The sequence below is a fragment of the Loxodonta africana genome, chromosome 5, assembly GCF_030014295.1.
Source record: "Loxodonta africana isolate mLoxAfr1 chromosome 5, mLoxAfr1.hap2, whole genome shotgun sequence".
NCBI classification, from domain to species: Eukaryota; Metazoa; Chordata; class Mammalia; order Proboscidea; family Elephantidae; genus Loxodonta; species Loxodonta africana.
The window spans coordinates 23,189,413-23,203,664 of NC_087346.1; positions in this window are offsets into that span (position 1 = coordinate 23,189,413).

A 14,252-nucleotide genomic window follows, 5' to 3' on the forward strand; every position below is an offset into this window, starting at 1 on the left:
TAAGGGAATTACAACAAGAAAATAAATATGACCTAAAATGTTTTTTTAGTTTTTTTAAAAGATTAGATGCTCCCAGGCACTGGGAAAAGAGCAGGGAACTTGGGAACTGAATTTGGCTCTAGCTTTCTAGCAGCTAAGACAAAAAAAAGGAAACATAGATTACTTCTTGTTTGTTTTCCTGGGAAAAAGTTACCATATATATGTTCATCTGCAATGGCAACATCTTTCCTGGCAGTAAATCATCGTAATCATGTATAACTCACTGACCAACATTAATTCAACAAACAAGGTGTCATTTTCACCCATACAGGACGAACAACAACAATGGGATGAATTTATTTTTGCCATATCAAGTTTCTCGACAGAAAATGATGGCCAACCACTACATACATAGTGGATACAGCGATTTTTCTTCTGCTTTGTACAGTAAGTAGCAGAGTCGTTGGTACATCCAAGAGGTTTGGGATAACATCCCTCTGTAACTAGTTCAAAATAGGATCTCTTTTGTTATTCAGATAGCTTTTAAATCCATAAATAAAATTGTTCTGCTTTTCTGAGAATAAACCAAAGCACCAAACCTGTTGTGATCGAATTGATTCCAACTCATGATGACCCCATGTATTACAGATTAGCACTGCACCATACACACAGTTTGCTCTGTTGTTGTTGTTAGGTGCCGTTGAGTCGGTTCCGACTCATAGCGACCCTATGCACAACAGGATGAAACACTGCCTGGTCCTTCACCAAACTAATAATCATTGTCATGCTTGAGCTCATTTTTGCAGCCACTGTGTCAATCCACCTCTTTGAGGGTCTTCCTCTTTTCCACTGACCCTGTACTTTGCCAAGCATGATGTCCTTCCCCAGGGACTGATCCCTCCTGACAACATGTCCAAAGTGTGTAAGACACAGTCTCACCATCCTTGCTTCCAAGGAACGTTCTGGTTGTACTTATTCCAAGACATATTTGTTCGTTCTTTTAGCAGTCCATGATATATTCAATATTCTTCGCCATCACCACAATTCAAAGGCATCAAATTTTTCTTTGGTCTTCTTATTCATTGTCCAGCTTTCACATGCATATGATGCGATTGAAAATACCATGGCTTGGGTTAGGCTCACCTTAGTCTTCAAGGTGACATCTTTGCTTTTCAACACTTTAAAGAGGTCCTAGGCAGCAGATTTACCCAATGCAATGCATCTTTTGATTTCTTTACTGCTGCTTCCATGGCTGTTGATTGTGGATCCAAGTAAAATGAAATTCTTGACAACTAATCTTTTCTCTGTTTATCATGATGTTGCTCATTGGTCCAATTGTGAGGATTTTTGTTTTCTTTATGTTGAGGGGAAACCCTGGTGGCGTAGTGGTAAGTGCTACGGCTGCTAACCAAAAGGTTGGCAGTTCGAATCCGCCAGGTGCTCCTTGGAAACCCTATGGGGCAGTTCTACTCTGTCCTATAGGGTTGCTATGAGTCGGAACTGGCTCGACGGCAATGGGTTTGGTTTTTTGATTTTTGGTCATGTGGAGGTACAATCCATACTGAAGGCTGTGGTCTCTGATCTTCATTAGTAAGTGCTTCAAGTCCTCCTCACTTTCAGCAAGGAAGGATGAGTCATGTGTATCACACAGGTTGTTAATTAGTCTTCCTCCAATCCTGATGCCCCGTTCTTCTTCATATAGTCCAGCTTCTCAGATTATTTGCTCAGCATACAGATTGCATAGGTATGGTAAAAGAATACAGCCCTGACACACATCTTTCCTGACTTTAAAGCAATCAGTATTGCCTTGTTCTGTTCGAACAACTGCCTCTTGGTCTACGTACAGGTTCCTCATGAGCACAATTAAGTGTTCTGGAATACCCATTCTTTGCAATATTATCCATAGTTTGTTATGATCCACACAGTTGAATACCTTTGCACAATCAATAAAACACAGGTAAACATCCTTCTGGTATTCTCTGCTTTCAGCCAGGATCCATCTGACATCAGCAATGATATCCCTGGTTCCACGTCTCTTCTGAAACCGGCCTGAATTTCTGGCAGTTCCCTGTCGATATACTGCTGCAGCCGTTTTTGAATGATCTTCAGCAAAATTTTGCTTGCGTGTGATGTTAAGGATATTGTTCTATAATTTCCATATTTGGTTGGGTCACCTTTCTTGGGAATAGGCTTAAATATGGATCTTTTCCAGTCTGTTGGCCAGGAAGCTGTCTTCCATATTTCTTAGCATAGATGAGTGAGCACCTCCAGCACTGCATCTGTTTGTAGAAACATCTTAGTTGATATTCCGTTAATTCCTGGAGCCTTAGTTTTCACCAATGCCTTCAGAGTAGCCTGGATTTCTTCCTTCAGTACCATCGGTTCCTGACCATATGCCACCTCTTGAAATGGTTGAAGATCGACTAATTCTTTTTGGTATAATGACTCCGTGTATTCCTTCCATCTTCTTTTGATGCTTCCTGAGTCGTTTAATACTTTCACCATTGAATCCTTCATTATTGCAACTCGAGGCTTGAATTTTTTCCTCAGTTCTTTCAGCTTGAGAAACGCCGAGCGTGTTCTTCCCTACAGTTTGCTTAGCTGTAATCTTTATGGATGCAGATCGCCAGGCCTTTATAACAACTAACTGTGAAACATAAATATCCAAAAGGAAATATTTTATGACTATTAACTCTAATGTGTTCAAAAACGTTACCCAGGTTTGGTATCATTAAAAGCTTTTATTAGAGAATTTCCTGACAGGACATGATAGTCCTGTTGAGGCAATTACAAAATGACTTTGATATTTCCTCTTTATTAAAAGAAAGTGTTCTGTATTTTTAAGAACACATTTCCATTATTACTAGGTAAGGTACATTTTAGATTATACTAACAAAGACAAAATCTAATGTGTTGTGGTAGTAGAAATAGATGGTTTGTTTAGCAATCTAAGTTCCAAAAATATTTAAGAATATCTTTATGTGGTTTTGTGAGTTCTTTTCTACGACTGATTTTTATAAATTTTCAATATTCTTGGAACCTATAGAATAACTGCATAGCCAAATGACTTGCTTGGTTTTTGTGGAAAAATGTTAGTGCTAAATTTGCATAGGTGTAAAAATGTCTGGAAATAGAAATATTTTACTAATCATTTTGAATTTAAAGAACAAGATTACATAAACCTATCGATTAATATAACATGTTATTTTAATGAATGAGTGAAGGTTGTCGTTTATAATTGATCATTCATTTATTTAGCAAATATTTATTGAGTCCCACTATCAGAATGAAGCCCTGGTGGCACAGCGGTTAAGCAACTGGCTGCTAACCAAAATGTTGGCAGTTCGAATCCACCAGCTGCTGCTTGGGAACCCTATTGGGCACTTCTACTCTGTCTGGTAGGGTCACTGTAAGTTGGAATTGACTCGATGGCAGCAGGTTTGGTTTTTTTTTTATGTGTGTATTACCAGAATGCTGCTTAGAAGCCAGAATGAGAAGACTTTGGCTAACTTACTTTGGACACATCATCAGGAGAAAAGACTATCATGTCTGGTAAATAGAGAGTCAGCAAAAACAAGGGAAACCCTCAATGAGACACAATAGCCAAAAGAATGAACTCAAACATACCAAAGGTCATGAAGATGGCATAGGAATGGGCAACATTTTATTCTGTTGTACGTAAGGTTGCTATGAGTCAGAGCCAGCTCGACGGCAACTAATTACAACTACAGGTGTTGTGTTGAGTGCTGGGGATACAATAATGTGTAAAACAGACAGAGTCCTACACTGCTGGTGTTTAAATCTAGTGGGAAGTCAGACATTAATCAAAATAATTCCAGTAATACATAATTATAAATTGCAGTAAGTGCTATAAAAGTCACTGAGAGCTACAGCTGCTAACCAAAAGGTTGGCAATTCGAATCCACCAGGTGCTCCTTGGAAACCCTGTGGGGCAGTTCTACTCTGTCCTGTAGGGTTGCTATGAGTCAGAACCGACTAGGCGGCAATGGGTTTCCGTTAGGAGATGCAATGATAGATAGATGCATAGATAGACCTAATATAGTCTAGGGGTTGGGAAAGGCTTTCCTGAGGAGGTGGTATTTGAGTTCCCATTTGAAAGATGAGTAGGTTTTAGCTAACTGTGAAGAAGTGGTGGGGCTGAGAAGAAAAATTCCAGGCAGAAGGAGCAGCAAGTACAAGGTCCCTGAAGAAAAAGGTGCATTAGAGGAGCCAATCAAAAAGGGCCTGTGGAATTGGATGCAGCCAGTGTGGGGGAAGTGACATGAGATGGGACCAAACAGGAAGGCAGGGCCAGATGTTAAGATTTTTGTGTTTATTCTAAAAGAGCTGAAAAGCCTTTGAAGTATTTCAGGTAGAGGAGTGATATGATCAGATCTGTGTTTTTGTTGTTCTTTTTTTAAAATTATTTATTTTTATTTTTAAAATCCCAAAGTATAATTTACTTACAATAAAATGCACCCATTGGAAGTATACGATTTGATGAGTTTTGACAAAGGTAAACACCACCACAATAATATATAAATATTTCTATCACCTCAGAAAGTTCCCTCCAGCCCCTTCCTAGTCAATGCTGCCTCCCCAGCCCCAGCTCCAAGCAGCCACTGATATATTTTTTGTTACTATATATTATTTTTGTTTCTTCTACCATTTCAAGTAAATGGAATCTTACAGTATGTATCTTTTTGTGTCTGCCTTCTTTCACTCAGCATATTTTTGAGATTCATCCATGTTTTGTATATATCAGTAATTATTCCTGGGTTAAAGAAACAAATTAGGGCATCATAGGCAAATACTTAGGAAGGTTATTGAAGACATGGGCCTGAATGAAACCAGAGGATCTTATTACCAAATGTTAAAGTTTCTTAACTAACTTTACCAAATGTTTTTTTGTTTTTGTTTTTTTAAATACATGTCATGCTGTTTTAGCATGGAGTTCCTGGGCAGCACAAATGCTTAAGTAGTCGACTACTAGCCAAAACGTTGGTGATTCGAACCCACCAAGAGGTACCTTGGAAAACCAGGTGATCTGCTTCCCAAAAGTCACCGTCTTCAAAACTCTGTGGAACAGTTAGTTCTACTCTGCACACTCGGGGTCTCCATGAGTTGGAATGGACTTGATGACAAGTAACAACAGCATTTTAGTATAGGAACAAGAATAGAATTTTGTCATTAAAATACCACTTATGAGATATTTTAAAAATGACTTTTGATTTCATAAAATCAAAATTGTGCTACCTCAAACTCCTTCTTAAACTCTTGTTGTTGTTTGTTACCTGACCTTTTGAAAGCAGATCACCAGGCTTTACTTTCGAGGCACCTCTGGGTGGGTTTAAACCACCAACCTTCTGATTAGTAGTACAGCATTCAACAATTTGCACCATCCAGGGACCCCTCCATCTTAAATTAGAATTTCTAATGTGGCATAAAACTAACTCTAATAATTAGATGGATTAATAAATGATTACTTCTTATGTTCTCCCTATGTGAAAATGTAACCTCTTTATTTTAAAACAGGTTCTACTATAGCTAATCTAAGCAAACTTTATACAGTAAGGGCCTGAAAGAACAACCTAAGCCCCAGCCCCAATTCCAGAAACGCTGTGTTTCAGGCAAGCATTTTTTGGCCTATTACTGTGATTTGATGGGATGTCTGTAGAGTGTTAGGGCGTTGAATGCATTATGTAGAGTGAATTCAAGATCCAGTAAATGTTTACTTAAAGCTTTTGTGCTCCGAGTTGCTTTCTAAGGTGCTATTTAATACTAAAAAAAATACCACAAGACGCTAATACAATGATGGGAAGTATACAAAGCAGAGTGGAGAATGCCCTTCTCTATAATCTTTCCAGTACCTTGAATGCCAACTTGCTGTGATCATTAAAGTTTTTCCTAGTTCCTTTCATCAACACTAGACTTCCAACACAGTGTAAGTTTGGGTATGGCTTATTCTTTGTTTCATGCTATGAAAGGAACGTGAACTATAATTCAGGGGACCCTACGCCATGCTGTGTATTTGTCCAACTGGATACTCTTCTAGTCTGCTTCAGAATATGTGCACCTTCAGGGCAGGGAAAGGGGGTTGGATAACTTGGAATGTATTCCATATAGAGGGAACGGCATTAATAAACACTGCTTGATAGCACTGATTTCATTTCACATAATAAATGTCTTTATTTAAGTTGTCCGTTTCTATATGAAATAAGATGAGAAGTGTTCCCCTCCCCCACTTAATTCTACTTTTGACTAGTGTTAATAATTTTCCTGCACAAATACAGGCATTCAAAATTTAATAAATAGATTACCATTCTAAGGAGAAAGAATGGATTGCGTTCTGTAGCATCACGTAAGAAGTGCGAAAGGCAACAGTTAACTGCGGTGAGATTCCCATTCATCTACGTTCTTATACGCAACCTTGCCTTTTGATATTCTCTGCCACACTTACTTTGATCAGATCAAATCATCTACTCAGCATCTACCAGATTGCATTCATTCCTACTTCTGTGCCTTTGTTCACATAATTCCCTTTTCTTCTCAGTTTTTTTTATTTAAATAATTTTTATGGCATATTTTCAATATACAGAAGAAAACAGAAAATAAAATATAACTGTATGTGTGTATCATCATCCAGACTTAATAGATATTAATATTTGGCCAAACTTGCTTTGATCTCTCTAGTTTTGTGTTTTAAGAAAAAAGTTTTGCTGTGAGAAACCTCTCCATTCCTTTCAGCCTAATCATTTGTTTTTGTTACTCCACAAACATTTCTTTACTGAATATACTATATTCCTGGTTTAAATCTTACCTTCTCCCATTAATTAAGGCCTTTCTGAGAGTAATCTCTTGCTGGAAGATGAGCCTTCCTACATTGGAAGGTACTCAAAATATACAGTGGTCACAATGATAGGCTCCAAGATAGCAACTATTGTGAAGACGGTGCAGGACCAGGAAATATTGTGTTCTGTTGTACATGGGTTTGCCATGAGTCAAAGCCAACTCGATAGCAATTAACATATAGACAAGTGACCAGTGAGTGCTGGAACTGGCTTATACTGGCTTGTGAGAGCCAATTATGTACATCCCTTTCCAACTCTGCAATCAGTGATGGCCATGGTGGGAGTATTCATACCACGGAAATTGGCAAACACTACAAATCAGGCCTTTTTTCTTTATTTTGAGACCTGATTTGCCACCATCGCATGTAATGCATTCACTTGTAATTATACCTATCTTGTATACTTAAAATGCTCTTCTAAGTAAGTCTTAAATATAAGTCCTATAATCTCCTTTCAGAATGGAATCACATTTTACATGACTTTCTGAATCTCCAAAGTGTTGCATATGTAGCAGATATTTTTTTGGTCACTTTAAAACCACATGTTCATTTCTTCTCTTGCCGTAGTGACTTATTAATGGCACCCACTCTGCGCAGTGCTTTTGTTATCCTGAATTTTAAAATGCTGCTATTTGAAATTACTCTGATAGCTAATTGCTTTCTCCCTCCCTGTGAGGTAATTTCATAAACATCAAAATATCAAGTACTTTTAGTGCAGAAAGATACATTCCAGTAAATGATAGTCACCCTGGTGTTATGCAGCCTGTGGCAATGCTGAGCTCTATGACATGGGCCACCTGCCCAGTCTTCCTGTCAGTTGCTCTCTCTCTGAACACTCGGCCTCACCCAGCAGGTCTCTTCAGGAGGCCTGGTTTGGTGCTACTCCGTCATTAAAAATCTCTATGAAGGAAGAGGTAGGTGTGATGCATGTACTTCTGGATCAACAAAGCCTTCTTAGCAGGGACCACAGGACCTGAGTGAAATGAAGTCAGACATGATTGCTAATAGTCAGGTACAAGTTTTCTCAGGGTCCTAGCCTTGTTATGTCTTCATTTTCTTATTCCTCTAATTGGACAGCCAAGCTCACTGGAGTTCATCATCTGTAACTCTCATGCTTGTAGACTATGGTCAGTACACCCTACAGTCCTCATGCAAGGGCAGAGATTCTCACAGCTCTGGGGTTTGTCTGTAGAGACGACAGTCTGCTCTGCCTCAGAAGTCCTTCGAGAGACCAAAGATGACCCCGTTTTTCTCTTGTTTTTGGCCTCTTTCCTAAATAAACCACTGGATTATTCAATCACTTCATCCATTTCTTAAATTGCATAAAATTTCTTCATCCTCTTTATTCTAGCAAAAGGAAAATAAAGAGTAGATTATGTATCCCAGGGATTTAAAGAAAGCTACTTAGTCCTTACTAGCCTTCCTTTTCTCACAACCATGTCTACGAGTGGATGGGAGCGGGAGGGAACAGAGGGGGCTTTCTGCTTGTGAAATGACTGTTTACTTAGGCTTACGTTACACTGCTAATAGAAAATAGCATCTACTTCCTTTTCCCGTCTTGAAAGAATTCCTAACATTCAGACCATTTGGCTCACTTTCAATCTGAAAATGCCCCCTCAAATTCATCCACCTCTTCTCTGCCCCTCTCTGTGGTCTTTAATAAAGGGCAATACAACTAATTTTCTTATTTGGCTTGTCAAATAGTTTCAAAACTCTAACTTTGAAAAGAAGAAGCTTGCAGAGGTGATTTCTTTCTCTTCGTGTTAACGACCAAACCAAAAAACCAAACCCATTACCATCTTTGTGATTCCAACTCATAGAGATGACAGGTAAGGAAAATGTGTAGCGCATACATTTCCTCACACCGCCACAACTAGTATGACCCACCAAAAACAAAAACAAACCCATTGCCATCGAGTCAATTTTGAGTCATAGTGACCCTATAGTACAGAGTAGAACTGTCTCATAGGGTTTCCGAGGAGCGGCTGGTAGACTTGAACCGCCGACCTTAATATGACCCACGGTGGGCCAAAAGCAGCTTCAGTCTGAAGGTACCCATTGTTTTCTTATCCCAGCCTCTGTGAGGGCAGGCAAAGAGCTCACACCTGGATTTGATTTCCTGACTCCCCCGTAAATCACAATCCTTCTTAGCAGGGCTTAAACTCTTCCTACCATCTATATTGTAACTAGGTCCCTGGGTGGTGCACATGGTTTGCGCTTGACTACTAACTGAAAGGTTGTTGGTTCAAACCCACCTAGGAGCACCACAAAAGAAAAGTCTGGTGATTTGCTTCCGTAAAGATTACAACCAAGAAAACCCTATGGAGCTTGGTTCTTCTCCTCTATAACACACTAGTTTTTATCACTTCTTCACTCATCCATGTATAACAAAGCTTCTTGGTTCGACTGAAACTCGAATTCTAATATCGATGACAGAGGAAGTAGGTACATCTATCTTTTTAAACCTCTGATTTACACAAGGGCTGAGGAGTCTCTTAAGAAAAAAAGTTGAACCAGTTTGAGTTCAGATACATCGGATGGATGAGGGCAATGAAAACCAGATTAATAGTTCTAAGGATGATGGGGGCTCCTAAGAGAAACCTCCCAACAGGGAGAAAGGAGACTTGCAAGATAAGCCAGACCCATCGACGGTACCCAAGCAATATTTATTTTAATATTTAATTCAATAAATGTTTACTGAATCCCTAATATATGCCAGTCCCTTAGTGGTTAAGACCTGCAGCTGCTAACCAAAAGGTTGGCAGTTTGAATCCATCAGGCACTCCTTGGACACCCTATGGGCAGTTCTACCCTGTCCTTTAGGGTCGCTATGAGACGGAATCGACTCGACGGCAACAGGGTTTGGTTTGATTTTGGTTTCCACTAAGTATCGGCCTTAATTTTGTATGCTTCATGGTTTGTGAATACAGAAAATAAGACTAACACATGTAGAAGCAAGGCAATTTTACCATTACGACTTTAATAGCCATGTTGTCATTTTTGTTAGCTGCCATGAAGTAACCCTCCGAATCATGGTGACCCCATGCACAAGGGAACAAAACACTGCCCAGCCCTGCACCGTTCCCATGATCGGTTGTGGATTGGACAGTTGTGTTCCTTAGGGTTTTCATTGCTGATTTTCAGAAGTAAATCACCAGACCTTTCTTCCTAGTCCATCTGAGTCTGGAAGTTCTGCTGAAATCTGTCCAGCCTCAGAGCAACACGCAAGCCCCCACTGACAGATGGGGGGTGGCGGTGCATGAGAGGCATCGGCCAGGAATCTAACCTGGGTCTCCTGCATGGAAGGAGAGAATTCTACCACTGAACTACCAATGTCCTCAAACTAAGCCTAGAATGGAACATTTAACAATGTAATGATAATAATTCAAAAAATTGGCATTGGAGATTCCGGTAGCTAGTGTCATCAAGTCATCTAAGCATACAGGAACTTTTTGATAGTACCAAGAAGCATGTATGGGACAAATCCAAACCGGGCAACTGAGGTTCTAGGACAGCTATTAAACCAAAACCAAACAAACAAACCCATTCTGACTCATAGCGACCCTACAGGACAGCCATTGCTGACGGAGAAGTGTTCACCCAACAGCTTACAGCACAGGATGCCAAAGGGTGAGGTATTCTTGCAATTGAGTTACTAACCACAGCAACTTGCAGACAATGAAAATGGTATAGTTCACAACACAGAGAAAAACTCTTCAAGGTTTTGGGCAAATCAGTAAAGTAACTAGGGATTTCTTTTAATGCCATTTTACATTTTCTCAACCATGTCGCATTTTGAAGATATTTTTACCAGTTTCTCAGGTAGTATGTCAACCTTCAACTCTTTCTTAACAACTAGTATCCAATATTTGTGGTGATATGGTTTCTCCTGTCACATTTTAGCTCGTGGATTATTTTACCCATTTATTACTAATTACATGGCCCGTTATAGTACTCCTTCTGGGCACCTTTCTGGTTCTTCTGATGCTTTGTAAGGTTTACACACAAAGTCTTTCAGTGCATTACCACTACGTCCATGTATTCCAGTTGTCCCTTGCTTGGAATCAAATTTTTAGCATTTTGTAAGTGATAGAATTGTTTGAGTTACTCTTAGATGACATTTTCTATTTCTTCAAATTTTAAGCATTTAAAAAAATTTTTTGCCAATTCCTAAAGTGACATCTCAGACTTAATTTTGCATGTTTTATTACCAATAACTAATGCTGAACGTTTTAATTCAACCGCTAAAGCCATTTTTAGCAAATCAGTAAAAGTTGGCAAATAGGCTATTCTATGAATTGAATTTTGTCTTTCAGAGAATTAATTTTTGGTGAATTCATCTACACAGTTGCAGACCCTATTCTAGGCCCATGATGACATTGAACAATTTCTATAGAACATAAATAAATATATGTTGACATTTTAAAAGTATTTTGGCTACAACAGTACCCCAGATGAAGTACGTGATATATAAAGGGAAAAGCACTTGAGAAATTTGGGCTCCATCAGTTGAGAAATGTCTTTATTAGGATTCCATAAAGAGTTTAAAAATAACCTGGAAGGCTTAGGGTTCTGTTTATAGATATTGTGTCATTCATTTAGCAACATTATTGCACAGTGCTGGGAGTGTGTGCTTACTTATCCATGATAGGTGATATGAACTTTTGTTGATGTCACCACTTGTTAAGAGTTGTAATAATAATTATTGTTTTTATGGTAACGTATTGCTCGTAAGCAATTTTGCATACCATTATTTCTATTAATCAGGCAACGAGCCAGTTACATTTCAGCGGCTCTTTTTTACAAGGAGGGAGAACTTTGTATAATAATGTAAAAGAATACTTCAGTTCTTCAGCTAAAATCTCAACTTATTACACATTCACATGCAGAAATTTCAGTTAAGTCAAGAATCTGTGAACAACTAATTTAATACTCAGAAAGTCAAGCTCCTTTTGCCCAAAGCTGGTTCGGCATAGACTTATGTCTTAATCACGTCTATACTTCAACTATTATGTCGCCTCTCCTAAGACAGAAGACATCAAATTCAGAAAGAATTTACTTACCTGAACCTAACTAAAAAAATAAAAATAAAAATAAGCCAGTTGCCACTGAGTTAGTTCTGACTCATGGTGACCCATGTGTGTCAGAATAGAACTGTGCTCTATAGGGTTTTCAATGGCTGATTTTCAGAAGTAGATCAACAGGCCCTTCTTTTAGGCACCTTTAGGTCCCTGGTGGCACAGTGGTTAAGAGCTACAGCTGCTAACCAAAAGGTCAGCAGTTCCAATCTACCAACTGCTCCTTGGAAACCCTACAGGGAAGTTCTACTCTGTCCTTTAGAGTCGCTATGAGTCCGAATAGACTCAACAGCAATAGTTTTGGTTTTTGGCTTAGATGGACTTAACCCCCCTACCTTTTACTTAGCAGCCAGGCACGTTACCTGTTTGCACTACCCAGGGACCCCAGGCTGACACTAGGATGGTGCTTATTAGAATGGCATTGTTTTGATAGTCAGAAATCAAACTAACACCACCAACAAAAAGTGGGGCATCTTTGTTTTCATCACTAAGACAAGAAACCCAAGAAGCAATTTTTGACTACAAAGTGAAGTAATAACAAATGTGCATATACCAGCTTTTTTTTCCTACTACTCATAAAGTGGGCCCCTGGTGGCTTAGCGGTTAAGAGCTCGTCTGCTAACCAAAAGGTTGGCAGTTCAAATCCACCAGCCGCTCCTTGCAAACCCTAGGGTGCGGTTCTACTCTGTCCTATAAGGTCGCTTATGAGTTGGAATCAACTTGACTGCAATGATTTTTATTCGTGAAGTAAAGCTACTGCCACTGAGATGCACCCAGCCAGCATTACCCACCCCCCTTGCTCTGTTCCAATCTTTTCCTGGAAACAGTACAAGTTAATCATTGACCAATCTTGAGCTATATTCATACTGGTGACTGGCAGGGATTAATATCCTCTTTGAATTACAGTAACTTCCTCTGAATAAAACCATGCACAAAAACCCCACTCTGATTACAATATATAACTATGTTACAAAATGAAGGAGCAAAATCTCTGGACACTGAGAACCAAAATAGCCTCTTAACTGTTTTTCCTAAAATAGGCTATATGAAACCTCTTTTTATAAAGAGATAATTGGCTACCATAAATAGCATAATAAGAGTAGTCTCCTATTTCTACTGTAAAAATGAAAATATATTCAGCCCAAATGGGAAGACTCTGAGTCCTAACCTTTGATTTTTGTTGTAAAAATATAGATAATACGACATTTGCCAATCCAACATTTTTCACAAGTACAATTCACTGAGACCAGTCACATCAGTCATGTTGTGCAACGATTCCCAATATCCATTGCCAGATTTTCCATCACCATAAACAGAAACTCCCTGCTTCCTAAGCAATCGTTTCTGAAGTCATTTTGCAAAAGTATGAGTGATGTCTTATTTTATGCACTTGCTAGGCTAGCTAAAACTTTACTATCAGATGATGACCTGCTTAGGCACTGCTAGATGACTTAATTTCCAATATGCGCCTCCAGTTAGAAATAAAGGCTATTGGTCACACTCAGTTCATATAATTTATAAAGGATTTGTGTGATTAAAGCTTAACTTGTGATCCAGGTGTGAGAATATGCCTACGTGTGAGGCAGAAATTATAGTATCAGGACATACTTTTTAGGACTGCAAAAAATCAATTGAACCCTTAGTTTAAGAATTGATTAAAATTAATAGCAATAATACTATCAAAATATTTATCTCATTACAGCTTTGTAAGTATAAATATATTAATATCTGAAAAGCACTTTGAATTTTGCACTTGCTTTCCCTCTCCCCGGAAAGCTCTTTTCTGGGACATTCTCGTGGCTCATTTCTTCATTTCATTTACGTCTCTGCCCAAATGCCACCTTTTTATAGAGATTTTCCTGACTTCTCAAGCTACAGAAGAACTTCTCCCTTGCTTTATTTTTCTTCATAATTCTTACCAGTCCCTGACATTACTTACTTATATAGTCTGTCTTCCTCACTAAAAATCAAATTCTGGTGTGTAACTTATCTATTGAATTTTTTTATTTTAGTGACAATAATTTTCATTGGTTATTTTTCATATCTATCCTTGATTCATAGATACCAGTTTTTGTTTCATAATTTTTGTTCTTTTATCTTATAGGAGCTGGGTCCTGCATCATCCTCACAATCGTTGAGCCCATTTTTGTAGCCACTGTGTCAATCCATCTTGTTGAGGGTCTTCTTTTTCACTGACCCTCTACTTTACGAAGCATGATGTCCTTCTCCAGGGAATGCTCCCTTCTGATGACATATACAAAGTATGTGAGACGAAGTCTCACAGTCCTCTCTTCCAAGGAGCCTTCTGGCTGTACTTCTTCCCAGATAGATTTGTTCATTCTTCT